Source organism: Salarias fasciatus, chromosome 3 (assembly GCF_902148845.1).
Source record: "Salarias fasciatus chromosome 3, fSalaFa1.1, whole genome shotgun sequence".
Taxonomy (NCBI): Eukaryota; Metazoa; Chordata; class Actinopteri; order Blenniiformes; family Blenniidae; genus Salarias; species Salarias fasciatus.
In genome coordinates, this window is record NC_043747.1 from 21,013,716 (window position 1) to 21,029,884 (window position 16,169).

A 16,169-nucleotide genomic window follows, 5' to 3' on the forward strand; every position below is an offset into this window, starting at 1 on the left:
ATGTCAAGCGAACGGCACCAGCTACTACTTATGAACAAACTCTTATGTACATAGATATAAATTTATATATAAAAAAATATATATAAATGGGTCTTTGCACAAGTTATCTCCATGTCTGCTCCATGTGATTTTAACAGGAAAAACAAAATGTGAACGAAACATCAGAAGAAAAAAAAAAAGACTTTATATATGCTTTACATTTCTTTGTCTCATTAACATTTTGCACTTATTTAAAGAGGCTTACTTCGGTTTTCTGGGCTGACGGAGCTGTTTTCATGCTCGGCCAAGATATTGTACAATATGTATATGTATTTTTATTCATATGCATATAAATATATGTCTATGTACTTTGCCTCCTGTGTTGTTTTCTCATTCTCTCGGAAGGTAGAGTTTAATTCATTTGATGAATGTCCTTTAAGTTGACTTCATTTTTTTGGGATGAAAAAATGGTTTTCTACTTGTAATCATCGGAGAAAACCTGCAAACATGACTGACGTCCGCGCGTCTGAGCTCCCTTCTATTCACCGAGGGTTTTGAATGTGCATTTGCTTGCTTGCGGGCTTTATTAAAAAACCTTGGCCTCGTCCTGCCGGCGCAGTAAAAACAGTGGACGCGTCACCTTTTCAGGTCCTTTTTCTGCGGAAGGTGTCACCTTTAAATTCCTCACACTTTTAATTATGTTTTGGCCCTCGTGGCGGCAACACAAAGACTGAGCCGACATGCCCTTGGGACACTAATTGGTTGAGACGATGCAGCATAGAAAGTAAAACGACTGGGGCGAATCCGCACACTGTCCACGAGAATCCGGTCTCATCTTTTCTAATATTGAAAAAAAAATGGGCGCTCTGTATTTACTTTAATTTACTGTAGGAGGTGTTTGACTGCAGGCGGCTTCAGGAGAGTTATTTAGATTTACTTTGAGGTGTGTGAAAGTTCAAATAACAGGAAATGAAGCTGTTTGGTGTCTCATTATCTGCTAAACATTCCGGGTGAGAGGGATCCGGATCTTTCAATTTCTTGTAAGTTATCAGAAAATGAAATCTGGTTTTGCTTCTGCAATGTCACTGATCTCCCCTCCAATTTTAAAGTTTCTCTTTGTTATGGCAGAGTATAGGTGAAGAAAATGTCTGTTTTCACAAAATCTAACTGTTATGATGGAAAATGAATGAGTTTTAATGAAACTTTCTGGTGCAAAATAACAGTGAAATGTCCCAAAAAAAACTAAATGTTTTTACAAATCCACCCCGGACAGCGTGGCTTTGAGGCCAATGCTGGTTTTGACGGCTTTACTGGAAGCTCAGTGTTGTTGTCTTCACTTCTGTTAAGAAATTTGTTTTAAAAAAAATCAATTTTTACAGTTTGATGGTCCGGATCGGAGCCTCTTTTGGACCAATTTCAGCCCACAGGCCTTATATTTGACAGCCCACCTCCTCGCTTATTTAGTAAGGATTTAAAAGTAGATTTATTTCCTTTCAAACCGTAGAAGCAGCTACTGTATGTCAGGAAATCAGACCTCAAAAGCTTTTGAAAACCACTCACGCTTATCTAAAATGAGTCACTACCATGTAAATATTGACATTTTCAATCCAGAATCAATCAAAAACACAATGTGGAGTTAGGAGGATTGATATTTTGGTATTGATCGCCACACCAGCATTCAGGCATTTATGTTATAGAGTCATTCAATCAAAAATGTATAAAGCTTAATTCTTTTTCTATTGCAAAAAAAAAAAAAAAAAAAACATTTTAGATGCAGTGTAGAGTCTGAACTGTCGCCCAAACTTTGAGGGAGTCACCTTTCCTCTCCGATACTGAGTAATAATGTAAAATTTATCACATTTTAATGATTTCAATGACAAAAACTGAGTGTAAAATCAGGGGAAAGTTAAAGTTTAGTCCAAAAGAAGCTCCAGCTCTTTAAATCTGAGAAGGTAACATACCACATACAGTATATCCCCCGTTATCCCAGACTTCAGTGAGGGGCACCTCCAGGCCGGGACAATCGACCTGCAGGGTGCCAATTATCGTGATTGGCACCTTTATTTGAGTGAGGAAAAGGCGAGAGGGTCGACGGAAAGGAGTCCAGATGGGTGGCCTGCTTCAGGGGAGAGGGGAAGGAGCTCCGGAGAGGAGGAGCGGGACGCCAATCAATGGCTTTTTGTTGATGTTTTTGACCCGTAGCGCCTCATCAGCCGCCACGTTACCTGATGAAGTCTTTACAGCGGAGGGTGGGACGCATTGTCCACACTTCTGTCACATAAAATCTAATTTGCACCATATTTTAGGGAAGAATTTGCAAGATTCTGTGTCAATATTGCGTCAAAATGAAACATAAAGAAATGTATTTTATTCTCAGTGAACAAAAACTAATAAAGTGAGGATTTAAAATATACGTTCAAATTCGTTACAGCAACCAAAGAAATGAAAAACATCTAATAATCCAAATATTATAGCATGAATGTATTTTCCTGTGTGTTACAAATGAGAAAACCATAGATTTAAAAATTATATGAACATAATAGAAACTGAGAGGAGTTCTTTCTAAGATTAGATGAAAGGTGAAAACATAATATTCCATTAAATAGCTTGTTCACAAACATACCATCACAATGTAAAATTCATTTTATCTTCTATTTATCTAATTTAGGACCAACGCAATCATTTATATAATTGTACTCTTTCATAATAATAATGAAAAATGTAGAAAATATTGCTCCTGCAAAGCACTTTGACAATTCATTAAAAAAACCAGCAACATTGATTTTCAATCATCTCCATCCTTGATTAATAACTGCTGCTCTTTGTTTTCATGTCACAGTATAAATTACAGTATATAACCCATTATTCGTGTGAGGAATGTCAAGTTTAAGATTTTTTTCCAGCAGGTAAAATTAATGAAATGTCAGAACAAGTTACATCTGATTTCAGAGTTACAAATACTCTGAGTAGTTTTAGACATGTTGACGTTTATTTTTAAATGAGTATCGGTAGTTATTTCAGTAAAAAGTTAGTTTTCCGACGGATTAAAATGCGTAAATCACACTTTCAATCTGCACGCTTTTTATCCAGTAAGAATCACACCGATGAGAGACGTCATACGCAAACAGGTGGTTTTGCATTTTTTAATAAAACACATTGATAAGCAGCACAAGCAGCATTTTTATATTTCACACTAATCTACAAGCAGATACGACTCCCATAATTTTACACACAAAATCATGTTTTTCTGTTTTTATGCACACAATCCTTCAGCAGATCACAGTATGTAAAACAGAAGAATGGATGAATTTATAGATGTTTATTTTGCTGTTTTCCCTGCTGAGTTGATTGGAGTCATTAGAGTCTTCTTCATTCAAGGCAAAAAAGCAAAACACGTTAAAAAGTGTGTTTTTATGCAGACGACATCATGATATATACCAGTGATGGAGTTACACCAAGAGAGCAGAACGGCACAAAACATGCATCAAGATGGGTTTAAAATCTAAATAATATCATTCTAGAGTGATGGATGCATCTAAATTACACCTGTGGAGTAAAGGCACATGTTGTCTGCTGGTGTGTTATTAATCTGTGCCTTCGAACACCGGATGTTGTGCTGCTTGTTGTTCTCTCCGTCCGCCGTGTCCTCGGCTTTTGCATCGGATCATTTTCACCTTCGGCGCTCTGCAGCTGTTTGTTGTGTGGCGTCTGCATCAGATCAGCGCCGGTGACTCCATTAGCAGGCGCTGTGTGTGTTTGTGTCCGCAGACCTTCAGGAATGCTCCGCTCTCCACCTTTTTCTCCCCCTCCGCTCTCTTTCCTCCAACCGAACCGCCCCCCCCCCCCCCCCCCCCCCCCCCCCCCCCCCCCTCCTGCTATAAAGCAGCTCAGCAGCCCATCAGGGGGGCCTCTCCACTAATTAGGGTCACTAATTGGAGGTCGGCTGGGGCAGAGACCCCTCCACACCTGCACGGTCATGTGACTTTCAAAGAGGTGCGCGGGGTCAGGGGTCATGCAGTTGGGGTGGTAGCAGGAGGAGGGGCTGGATTATATTTGACTGGGCAGAGGAGATGAGCCAGAATGGGGGGAAAATTACACTCAGGGGTGGATTTTTATGTGAGACCTCAAGAAACCACATTCCACAACTACGTGGCTGTAGAGAAAAAAAACCAGCACAGAAATAGAGGATGGAAAGCTTCTCTGAGCTTTAACGGCGTTCGGGAGTCAGAGGCGTCGATCCCATCAGGCCACAGCACCACAACTGTAACCACCTGCAGGAGTCACGGACGCGCAGAGAGACACGGACAAAGACACGGCAAAAGACACGTTGAAACATTACGGCGAGGATATTCTGTCCGGTCAGAGGTTAATTGTCTGGTGACCTTTAGGGCAGAAAGCTCGGAGGAGGCCCCCGGCCCGCCCGCCTCTCCCGGCTTGTCTCGGCTCTCGTGGACTAAGTGACGTCTCCTTGTTTTGACACGATTCACACAAGAGTCTGGTTTAAGCCGGGCCCGGAGATTCACAGCTGCATTCCTGAGAACCCAACTGACCCGGAAAGGCTTCCGCGGAGGGGAACGGCGAAGGACGTGCTGATTCCTCCGAGAGAACACGATGTGACGTATCAGGGAAGGCTGTGAAATCTAGATAAACACGATAGAGTTTGTACTGCAGCGCCGGCTTTTTACCGGACAGACGTTTATGATAGCATAAACGTGAAAACCTCTGTACTTCCATGACTACAACGCAGTGAAAATACCAAAAGGGAAAGAGTTTCAAATGAAAACACATTGTTTTGGTTCCTTTTCCCTCATTCAGCATTAGTTTCCTTTTCCTTAATGAAGCTCATGAATGAGTAGCTAATGCAGTAGTACCACTGGTGACCTGTGGGGGCAGTGTTGAGCAGCATAGCTCAAGTCTGACCATCGAAAGAACGAAGAAGACAACAGAACTCAGAAAACAACAGAGAGACTGACAAAGAAGCTTCAGATGAGGTGTGGGAACAATTTATAAACATTTTGTTGAAGAAAAGTTGAAACTAAAAAGTAAGAATTATTCCTCAAAAACTGAATTTTAGAAGTTTTCGACCTGTTTTCTTGATGTCTGGATTGCAAACAACCAACATGCACTTCCCTCTTCTGGGTTTATTGTTACACAACCCTACACGGGGAACGCTTGACAACCTTTGAAACACATTTAGCGATTTACACAGGTGAAGGAAACCTTCAGGCTTTGTGTGGCTCCGCATGAGCGTCTAACCTTGAGTATTATCGAGCCTTGATTGTAACACTTGGGCACAATAGAAACGTATTACCCTCAATGAGAACATCTGAGCTTTGTGGTTTCTTTTCCAATGTGTTGGACTGAGTTGAAGACCTGAGCAGCGTAACTTCGGTCTGTATGGATTCTAGAAGCATGATCGTATTTCTGCCATTGGGTTTGGCGACGCCAGGACTGGAAGTACTTGTTGGTGAGACGACAAGAACAAGTCCCAGGTTTCTCTTATATATTCCAAGCATTTCTGCTTTAGTTTCAACATAATATTCACCAAGTTGTTGCATTATTGGGTGTTTCCGGTTTTGAAGGAATCTTTAAAACGTGCATCTACGACCTTTTGATCGAAACTGTCACGGTCAACTAATTGTCTCTGTCTCTTTACAGTTTCCATAGAAACCAGTTTCATATTGTTGACTCTTCTGATCTTGTTGACCGCTGCAGCTCTTTTGGACAAAGTAGGTTAAGATACCACCGATTCCGTCTCAGTTTTTCCATCTTCAGTCCTTTCTATTCCCATAGTGACTCTTTGTTCCTGCTAAACGATGAATCTTCACAACAACAGGAAGATTCACACACAGCCGCTCCCCTGAAGCCTTTTCTTCACCCCATCTAGAAAACAACAATTACATCTTGAACATTGATTTCAAATCATTCTTTATTATTTCCATTTCACACTTTCTTTAATGTTAAATCCATCGAGATAAATGTAAGAATCTACGCTTTTTTTCCTGAGATATTCTGAAGTATTCTGAGGAAAAAGAAAAACTGAGAATTTTCTTCTGTTAAAAAAAAAAAAAAAAAAGAAAAGAGAAAAATGTTTTCATGCTAGCTCTCTTTGAGAGAAAATCTCTGTCCACACAACTAAAGTGCACTTAGGAGCGTGGCGAACCCGCCGTCTAAACACAGATGTCTGTCTTTCCATTTGTGAAAGCAGCAGCTAACTCCACGCCACCAGTCATGTTCCTGTCATGTAAAGGTTATTCTCTTTTTTTTTTTTCTGGTAGCAAACCAGATAATTTTTCAAGTTGTCCCAGACAAGATGTCTGAGTGAATATCGTCCAACAACGGAGCCATTATCGGTTTCGCCGAGTCCTGGAAATAAACGAGGACGTCGATGGGCTGCCGATGACTGCACGTTATTACCTGGACGTACAGCACAGTCTGTTAGCGCGGCTCCATTTTAGCTAAATCCGTCACGTTTTCTCACATCTACAAAAGAAACGTCGATACATGAGCTGGAAACAAACACAAAATCATGTTATTTTCTTTTTTTCAATCAATCAAAAGACCACATCCTTAAACAAAGGTGAAATCCAATATTTTCATTACCTGTTCGCACATAGTATTTTCATTGCTGCATTTTATAAATATCTTTATCGTCATTATTTATTTTTTACATTGTGGCCAGGTTTTGAAGGCTTGCTGACGCATTTCCGCACCCGAGCGAACGCGTCTGCTGTTTTCAAGGAACAAAACTAATGAAACTATTTAGTTTTGGGCCCCATCTGCGAAGGCGGGAATCAAGGCCTGAAATGTGGACAAACAGGCATTTAAACTGAGGAATTGTAGGTGAACCATCCCGGCAGTACGCTGTGACATTGTCATCACACACACACACACACACGCACGCACGCACACACACACACACTTTGTGCCGATTTCAATTTCTCCACCTTTCACAGAGCTGAATGAACGTGGCACAAAGGAGCGCAGCTGACGGCTTAAAAAGTTGAGATTAGACTTTGTATTTTGCCCTTCTGCGCGATAAATTTGAGCTGCGGCGTAACGGGAGGAGAGGCCACCGTCTTTCCATTTTCCCCCGGTGATTGCTGCGGCTCGCCGCCTTTTCAAAGACCCGGGCGCCTCTGTTTACGCTCCGCCATGTTGCGGGATTCAAGGACGCCTCCTTCTGTCTCTGGCTGTTTGTTTGCGCTCCTAAATGCCTTCGCGCTCGGCCGCGTTTTTGCATCACCTTTGCGCCTCTCCTTTCACACTCCCGCCCGTATTCAGATTACCCGGCTGTGAGCTCATGCCAGGCAGGCCGCCGGCGCATTGAGACCATCCCGACCGCCGGTTCCAGAAATCAATGGATCGGCCTGATAGGTTCGGCCGTGGGCTTTGGAAAGAGGCTTTTGTGGACGGGGCCATTCCCGCGCCGGCGCCGCTTGATTAGGTCAGTTGGATTTTCAGAAAGTGATCACACTTCAAGGACACTAGGTGGCTCCTTCGTTTGTCTCCACCGAAGCGCCGCAGTAGCGATCTCCCACCATTAACCACCTCCGACGGCGCCGGAAACCTTGAAGGGAACTTGATAAACTCTGCTTTTAAATCAAGCGTTAGCGTCTCCGGCTTCCGCCCGCGTCCCCGTGGCTGTGCGTCCGGACGGAGTAATGCACTCCGCTAATGCACGGCAGAGTGCCGCCTTGTCTAATAAAATGCAAGGTTTCCCGGCAGAAAGCTTCTTACCTTCTATTATCGCGGCGCACTTCAAGACTCGCCGGCCTGACAAAGCATTCAAGGAAACGCCACAATAGCTAGTTACATATTCAGTGACACTGAGAAGGAATATGTTATTGCCAATTGAATGCCGCCGAGTGCTTTTGGAAATAACAGGTGAGGCGATGACGGACGGAGCGTGGTTTAGAAAAGGCGGCATTTAACTTGAGAGAAAGAGGAGAGCAAAGAAAGTACTTAAGATTTTGTATAAGACAATCCCGGCGCGGCGTGCGCGCGTCCTTGCGTATACGCGAGCGTTCGTCACGTTCGGCACGACTGAAGTGTCTCGTTGAAAGCTTGAGATCACTCGTCTCCCGTAAACGAAGGTTCATGAGGTTATTTGTGTTCTTTCAGTCGCTCCACGCTGAATATTGATCGCGACTTCTCAGATGTTCCCGGCAATCGGCTTATTTCATCGTAATTAGGATTTTCCTTTGTCCTCCCCATTGTGCTCCGTTAAATGACTTTCTCGCCGTCATTGTGTGTCTCCAAGGCATTTAAATGTGCTTTATGCCTTCATTAATTGTGACTTGGAGGCAGATATTTCCAGGAGGTGGAAGTAACTGTTACTAAGTGCTGTTGCTATGTCCTTCAGGCTTTTTGTTTCTAGTAAATAATGGCTAAAATAATGGAAATAATGTTTTTTAATTACAATTGAAATGTATGCAGAGATACGTTGACACAATAGGCCTGATGAAGGAGTGGTTCGTGCTGTCGGTGGAGTCTGGGTGGCGTTTTCACTCTACTCCCAAGTTCTGTTGGAAAATATGAGCAGTAGCATTGATTTGTGAGTTCTGCACATGCTCAGTGGATGGATGATAAGAGCGAGGTTTTCCTCATGACTCCCAGTCCAGATTTGTCTGGTCCTGGTCCTGACTCCCATTGTTGATGTGTATTGTGTGTGTTCCCTGCGGTAGTGTGTGTGTGTGTGTGTCAGGCCTGGCCTGCTCACTCCATAGTTTTCAGTGTTTCTGTCATTTCCGTGTAAACAGTCAAAACGATTTCCATCCAAACGCGAAGCTTTTCTGAAACCAAAACTCAAAACAAGAAGCGTTTTATTGTAACCAGGGCCTCATTGTAGTTTTTTTTTTCATTTTCAAGCCTGTGAATCAGTGGAATTGGGCCAGAATGGAAGTTTTCTTCTAGTTCCAAAAAGAATAAAACACACACAAAAACTTTCTGCATTTCTTTGTTTAAACAGTTTGTTTTGTTTCATGTTGTTCAGTTGCTTTTACGACTGGTCAATTTCAGGAAAAATTAAAGGCTGGTGTCAAATTACAGTCGTAGAAATGCTCTGTCATGTAAATCTGGATTTAAAAATCAGGATTATAAGTATCCTTCCCCTGACTGAAACCTCTTGGTCCTTTCGTCAGACTTCCTCCAATAATTACAACAACCTGTAGAAACCACAATGGCTGACCTGCAGGACCTTCGGCAGACTTCAGAAATCAACCGCTGCTGTCGGGTTGTCTGACTGGGTGAACCCAGAGTTCAGTAAACTGTAAAAGACCGCCGAGTCCGATCGATAAACACTGAGATCATTTCCCCTTTGAGCAGCGGCGCGTCTCCTCAGCAGGCGCCGCTGCTTTTAGCTCCACTTGCAGGTAACTTGTTTTTTCGGTGGACGTTGTCCATCTCAGTTTCTTAATTTAATTAGAGATGCGATCGATGAGATTGGGATCAGAACTTGTTGTGGGTTATGGTCCGACCTGCAAAGCAGGAAGTACAATGCAGAAATGCTCCATTGATGCTGTTGAAGTGCAAAAAAAACAACAAATGAGATCCTTACATCTACGGAGAGGAGGAGGAATTTAGCTCAGGAGGAATGTTTTCACGTTACATTCATGCACATTTAGTGTTCAGCTGCTAGTTTTCTGCTGTCAACGTATCAAACAGTCATAATGGATGTTTAGAAGCTTCACAGCTGCAAACACACACTGTGTTTCAATGGAAATAAGTTATGACAAGTGACTTGTAACTTAAGTGACGTTAAATCCACCAAAAACAGGCTAAAAAAGTAATCAATAACTAATGAAAATTTAAATTAAAAAAATTAAGAATCTAATTGAAAACAATTGTATTTATTTATTAACAAATTAATAGGATTAAATTAAAATGAAAAATAAAATGAAAAAAAAAAACTCCATAAAGATGGAATCAGATCTTGTTAAAAATATCTATAAAATGGATAAAATTTATAGGAATAGTCTTGAGATGACTACTTTGTTCGTGATGCTCTAAGCAGCACTGACATATAAAAGCTTCAATAAATAAAATAAAAAAAAATAAGCGGATAAAAACAACAAAAATTAATTGACAAAGCAAATAAAAAGATAAACAACCAATAACAGCCTTTTTGACTGTTCTGAAAACTGAAGTAATATTTTACCGAAGTAATATTTTTCAGACATCTAACAGAGTCCTGAGTTGCTCCTGAATGGACATACCGACTATTGTACCACCAGTCTAGAGGAATTTAAGTTAATTCATTTTATGAAATGTGTGTTTTCTTTTTAAACAATCATTATGGCCTGAATAGACAAGGTTATCCACAGAAATCCTGGGATTTATCAGGGAACAAAGGAGAGGAAACCTGAGCAGAAAGTAAAGTCAGAACACGTCGCAGAGAGCTGGTGACAAATAACAGAAAGCCTGCTTAAAGACTTGAGCATTAGCTAAGGTAGCGACATGCAGGTGGTCACAAACAGCCAGGGGATGCTTTAATCGGGTTAGTGAGGACAAACAGCAGAGCTGGAGGTGGAGGGAAAGACCTACGACAGTCATGTGAAGCAGATCCAGAAGATAATACCAAAATATCCTGAAACGGACCCAAATTACACGACGGACGCTGCTAATCCTGACGGGTTAAACCTCTCAGGAGAGTTTGTGCTCCGTCGAGGTTCCACCAGACTTGTGAGGGAAGTTTCTGTGTTGGATTTGTTTTGCCGTCGACTATGAAAATGTTTCTTGTGTCGCATCTTTATTTGGACCAGCGGGCTCGACTTGACCCTCAGCTTCCCCGAGGTCACCGTGGGTCGCCCTCATTAGTCCCGGGGGGGGTCTTCACCTCGGCCCGGTCCGCTGGACGACCACACATGAGCCGCGGTTCCAGCCCAGACCGTCACCTATAACCCCCGGGGATCTCCACCCGCTCCATCTGGCCTCCATTCAGACTCCATTCAGAAACAATCCGTTTAGCGGCTGAAAAGGGAAAAGACACACACGGACGGGAGAGATCACTTCCTCGCCCTGCCCCGGGGCTCAGACCCCGGGGACGCCCACACACACACACACACACACACACACACACACACACACACACACACACACAAGCACACACGCATCCACCAGCGTCCAACGGGAAAACAGAGGGAGCTGGAGAGAGAGCGAGGGAAGAGGAAGGTGGAGGAGGAGGAGGAGGCGGCGGCGGCGGAGGCCCCCTTTCTGCTTTTCAACGGACGTGTGAACAAAAGCCTGGTCAAACTGTCGGGCCCGCAGCCTTGGGTGTTTACTGCTCTTGTATCTATAACCAACAAATCAAGGATCGCCCCCTCAACCCCCACCTCCACCTCCGCAGCTCCGCCCCCCCCCCCAAAAAAACCCCCGCCCCGCTGCCCCGTTTCCCCTGAGCTGCCCAGCTTCATTGGGAACAGCAAATTAAGGAACCATCCATCTGGGTGTGATCACCAATTACGGAGGGAAGCTGTCAGCATGCATTAAGGCCTGCAGGGAAGGCGGGCGTGTTAGAGCGGCTTCCACCGACACGGAGGGAGTTAAGGAGCGAGATACGATTCAGAAAAACTCTCTCGGAATGAAAAGATTCTCATTCTTTTTTAATTCGGAAGCCGGTCAGAACTCAGGGAGGCTCCTCGGAGAAGATCTGCGTCCGTTTTGTCTCGAGCAAACTAAGCGCCCTCATTATTTACCACTCCGCCACTCCAAACAGATTTGTTGTTTCGTTAGCGGGAGCGAGGACGAGTGAGTGCACTTTTTCAGCGTGACATAAAGCGACCATGTAAGCGATATAAATATGGCGAAAACTCAATGCCGCCGATGGCCGGCCCCCTTTTGTCGCTGCTCACTGGCACAGGCGGTGATTCCCTGTAACACTTCTCCTCCGGCAGCTTTCTCACAACACAATAGAGCCGTCATTAACTTTTTGCTCCATCGGAATGCTGAAAGACCCCGACGAGCAAACCCCCCCCCCCTCCAACCCACCCTCCGTCCCCTCCGCTCCCCCTGCCCCTCGCACCACCACGCATCCCGCTTTTCTCTCCGTTCGCCGCTTTTCCAGGGCCCTAATTTGTGAAGGCCAGGTGTGCGAGGACCCACAGGGAAGGGAGGGAGGGGTGAGAAACCGCGAGGAGAAGGGTGAGAGTGGAGCGGGGGGGGGGGGGGGGGGGGGGGGGGGGGGGGGGGGCGGCACACAAAGGGGTCCGCCAATGAGGGGGCATTGCTCCAAACTGTTGCTGGATTTTTGCTATAATCCTCTGACTTAATACGCTAAATCTACAATTACAAAGTTGTAAAGTTAGATTATTTCATTTTTTTAAACTTTTTTTTATTCCTTTCAGAATTAAGTTTGTATCAGAATAGACCGGCCAGTTTATTCTTCTTTCAAATTGAATTATATATTGATCTGTCTAATTGTATGTAAATTAGGCGCGACTTTAATCAAGTCTTTCTGCGCATGCTCCGCCGTGATGACGCAATATTCCAAGATGGCGGCCCGCGTCGCGCGGTTCGACTCGCACGGAGGAGGCTTTTTTAACGGGAGTTTTAGCAGAATTGGATGTAATGAGACGAGCGGAGGAACGGGTGTATAGCAACACGGACATTTTCAAAGCTGGAGCATCGAAGTTAACCGAGGAACAAAGAAGAGAAAAACGCTGTTTACTTCCGGGAGACGTAAGTACGTAACGGCCGCCCCCTTGTCCAATCGGAACGCTTCGCAGATCCTGGCGTGAGACAGAATTTAATCCCTCGTTTTTCCCTTGTAAACACGAAGTCATGAATATAATTCTGAATTACTTAACTCAGAAAAAAACAATTCCTAATTATAAACACCCATGTAACCACACTCAATGATGATCGATCCAGGTAGGAATTGTTACAAAGAAGCACAGGTGCACGATGGGTAACGTGTTTGTAGTTAGTTTTTGCAGTGAAATGACATATATACGTGCACATAAGTAAAATTCACACCCAGTGTTTCAGCAGACAGTTCTTCCGCCGTCCGTCTTGTGTTGAGCAGGTTGCCAGTTTGGGAGCGGAATCCTCATTTAGCAACTTTTCTGAAGCATGCCGAGGCTTCTTGGGTTTTGATGAAACAATTTTTGGTCTGCTTCTTTTGCCGCCTTCCAGACTTGCAAGCTGTTGCTCTTTTCGACAAAATGCGGAAAGCTGCACTGCTTGTCGGCGACCTTGGGAACTCACTTATGATTGGCTCTGGAACCAGGAAGCAGTGACTGTCGAGCAACCCTTTTCCAAGCTGTTCTGCTCTGTTGCTGATGGGGAAGACAGATTGTTTAAAGGGAATGTTCCTTCCATACCAGTAATGTTAGTCGATTTATCAGACAGCGACTGAACAGGCCAGGTGCTGAAATAGTTTGGTACGTGCAACAACAGCAGCACTGGTTCACTGGAGTTTGACGAGCTTGCCAACGAGCTGATGGATCTGATGTGTGCGAATGGATGGATATCGGTGCAAAGTGGCCTGAGATGGCATCGAAATACGCTCAACAAGTGAGGTTCATTTATATTATGGCTGATCGGTTGATTGCTTTGCACAGTTCCTGCTATTTTGAAGCATTTTTCGCCATCAAAAAACAGTTTTTAATCGATCCTCCATCGTGAATTACAGCACGCAGAGCAAGTTATGACATTGAACGCAACAAACTCTGTGTTTCTGTGATTTTGGCTTTTTCTACTAGCAAAAAAAAAAAAGCCTGTTCTGATGTGAAAAGTTCAATATTTTGGCAATTTGTTTAAACTTTGTTCTGCACAAGTGAGGACATTCAAACAGACAAGCTTCATTTTAAAAGGTTTACATCTAAAAATACTGGAAATGTCATCAAACTCTCATGACTAACTAATTCTAACTGATGACTCTTGCCGTCTGGTATATAATATGCCTAATATTCACTCTCTTTTTGCCCCTCTTCAACTCCTTTGAGGAAACTATGCGTCTCTTTAGCTTCTTGAAGCTGCTCTGTGTTCACCAGCTGGCCGCTCGCGTTTGTTTGCCAGCTATTTGCTGTTTGGCAGCTAGAATAAAGCCTCTGTTTAGAGTGCCCTTGCTAAAATAGCTGCCTGCTGAGGTCAAAACTTTTGCCAAGAAAGCAGTAGGAATGACCCAAATAAATATAATTAATAAATGTGCGGGCCAAGAAAACCAAAACAAAGAGCTGGAAGAGGCTCCTGGTGACGAGCCGGAGGTGTGAAAACCTGCGGACTTTGACGATAATTCTTTAGTCGCCATTGTTGCCATGCAGAAAGTGATTCCGGCTGCTTACGGTTTTTTAATATTTCTTGCTTTTCTTTTTCGGCGGATTCGTGTACATGCGGCGGTGTTTCTCCTAAATTGGATCAGTGGGAGTTTATGTGAAGAAAGCCGCGGTTTCTATGCGAGGTGTCACTTTGAATATGCTCCGGCGGTGCACAGGAGTATGAATGTGTGAATGACTCATTGTGTGCGCATGTGTGTGTGTGTGTGCGTGCGTGTATGGATGTGTTTGTGAGGATAATTGGGAGGGTGGGGGGAGGCGAGGGGAGGTGGGAGGGGGGCGGGTGGGGGGGGGGTGGGGTGCTACAAGTTGATCCAAAGTTGTTCAGCAGCCGTTCTGGCAGGTTGAGCGAGTTGCTCAAAGCTTGGCAGCTTTTTTTTTTTTTTTTTTTGGAGAGTCACAGCGGGCGGGTGAGGAGGGAGGTGGCAGCAGAGGGATGGGGGGTGGGGGGGGTGCAGGGAGGGAGGGGTACCAGGACTAATTGCCACTAATTGAATTGGATGTGCTGATCAGATGGGAGGCTGTGGAAGTAATCTGAGTTGTCACAGTAGATAACGCTGGGCCGTCCCAGAGTGTCCGCCTCATGTGACAGCCTGTAACATAGCCTGCGAGAGGGCACCGGCCCCCTTTGTCAGCGCCACAAAGGGCTCCGGCAGCAAAGTTGCCGGTTACAGTGAGATGCAACAGGCGATGGGTGAGAGGGGAAGAGGAGGGAGGGGGCAGCGGGGAGGAAAACAAGGGATAGAAAAGAAGAGAGGGAAGGGATTCTGTTTGGTGGATGAAAACAAAGAAAAAACAAATTTACAGTGGGATGGAAAGGTCTGTTTGACCCCCTCCATTTCTTAGTTGTACACAAAATAAAAACAGATTTTCTGAAGTGTTGTACAACATTAGCTCTGGGACTGTATGCACAAGTACTTTACTCCATTCAAACCGAATTTTACTCGTATTCAACTTCAATTTACACCATCGGTGTTACTTCTTCACACAGTGTCGGGGGGTTTTTCATTTTAAATGAGATAAAATACCCCTAAATGTGTTTATCTTACCCTGAAACCTGATTAATTTATCTAAACCTTTCCAGAAGTTTCTCAAAATTACACAATTCTGCTGTTTTTTGTGGGTCAACAGAAGCAAAAATAAGCTTCAGCGACACTCTGATGAACTCATCTGGACTGAACCTGATACTGGAGTAAACAGCACGGCCAACATCGTCAGAAGGGAAGTAATCCATTACAATTCTAAACAATACTTTATGCATTTTACTCGCACTCAAGTACAACTTGTGGATTGTAATGTAATTGTTGCTGTGTTACAGTTTAAAACAACACAGTTGATTCTGACAGGAGAGAAAATTCCAGCTTCATTTTCCTTCTGTATTTTGTCTTTTTGCATGTTTACGATCTAGAGGAAGAATTTTAGAAGTAAGTGCAGTTTATTAACTGTAAACTCCATCACTGCTTGAAGATCCCGTTGTAACAAACAGACATTTAACAGGATTACAGTAGAATGAACTGTGTTTATTCCAAGTGGCACGGATAAATATCATCGCCGACGACGGTCGTGCAAACAGGCCGAGGACGGACCGAAAAACAGAGGGAGTGAGAGAGGCGTGAGAAAGAGGGAGAGAAGAGAGAGAGTGGAGAGAGGCTGTGGGTCTTTCCCAAGCCTGCAGCAGTCCAATTAAGCAGGATTTCTCCCTCTGCACATCTGACTCTCTCTCTCTCTCTCTCTCTCTCTCTCTAACGCACACTCACACACACAGTTGTGTGTGTTTAACTCTGAGTGTGTGCATGATGTGCGCTTATCTACATTTTTGTCTTTCATGTATATTTACTGCAGAGATGTGTGTGTGTGCGTGCAAATGTGTGTGCGTGTGTGTGTGTAAACGGCGAGTTATGCACGCAGTGGGCA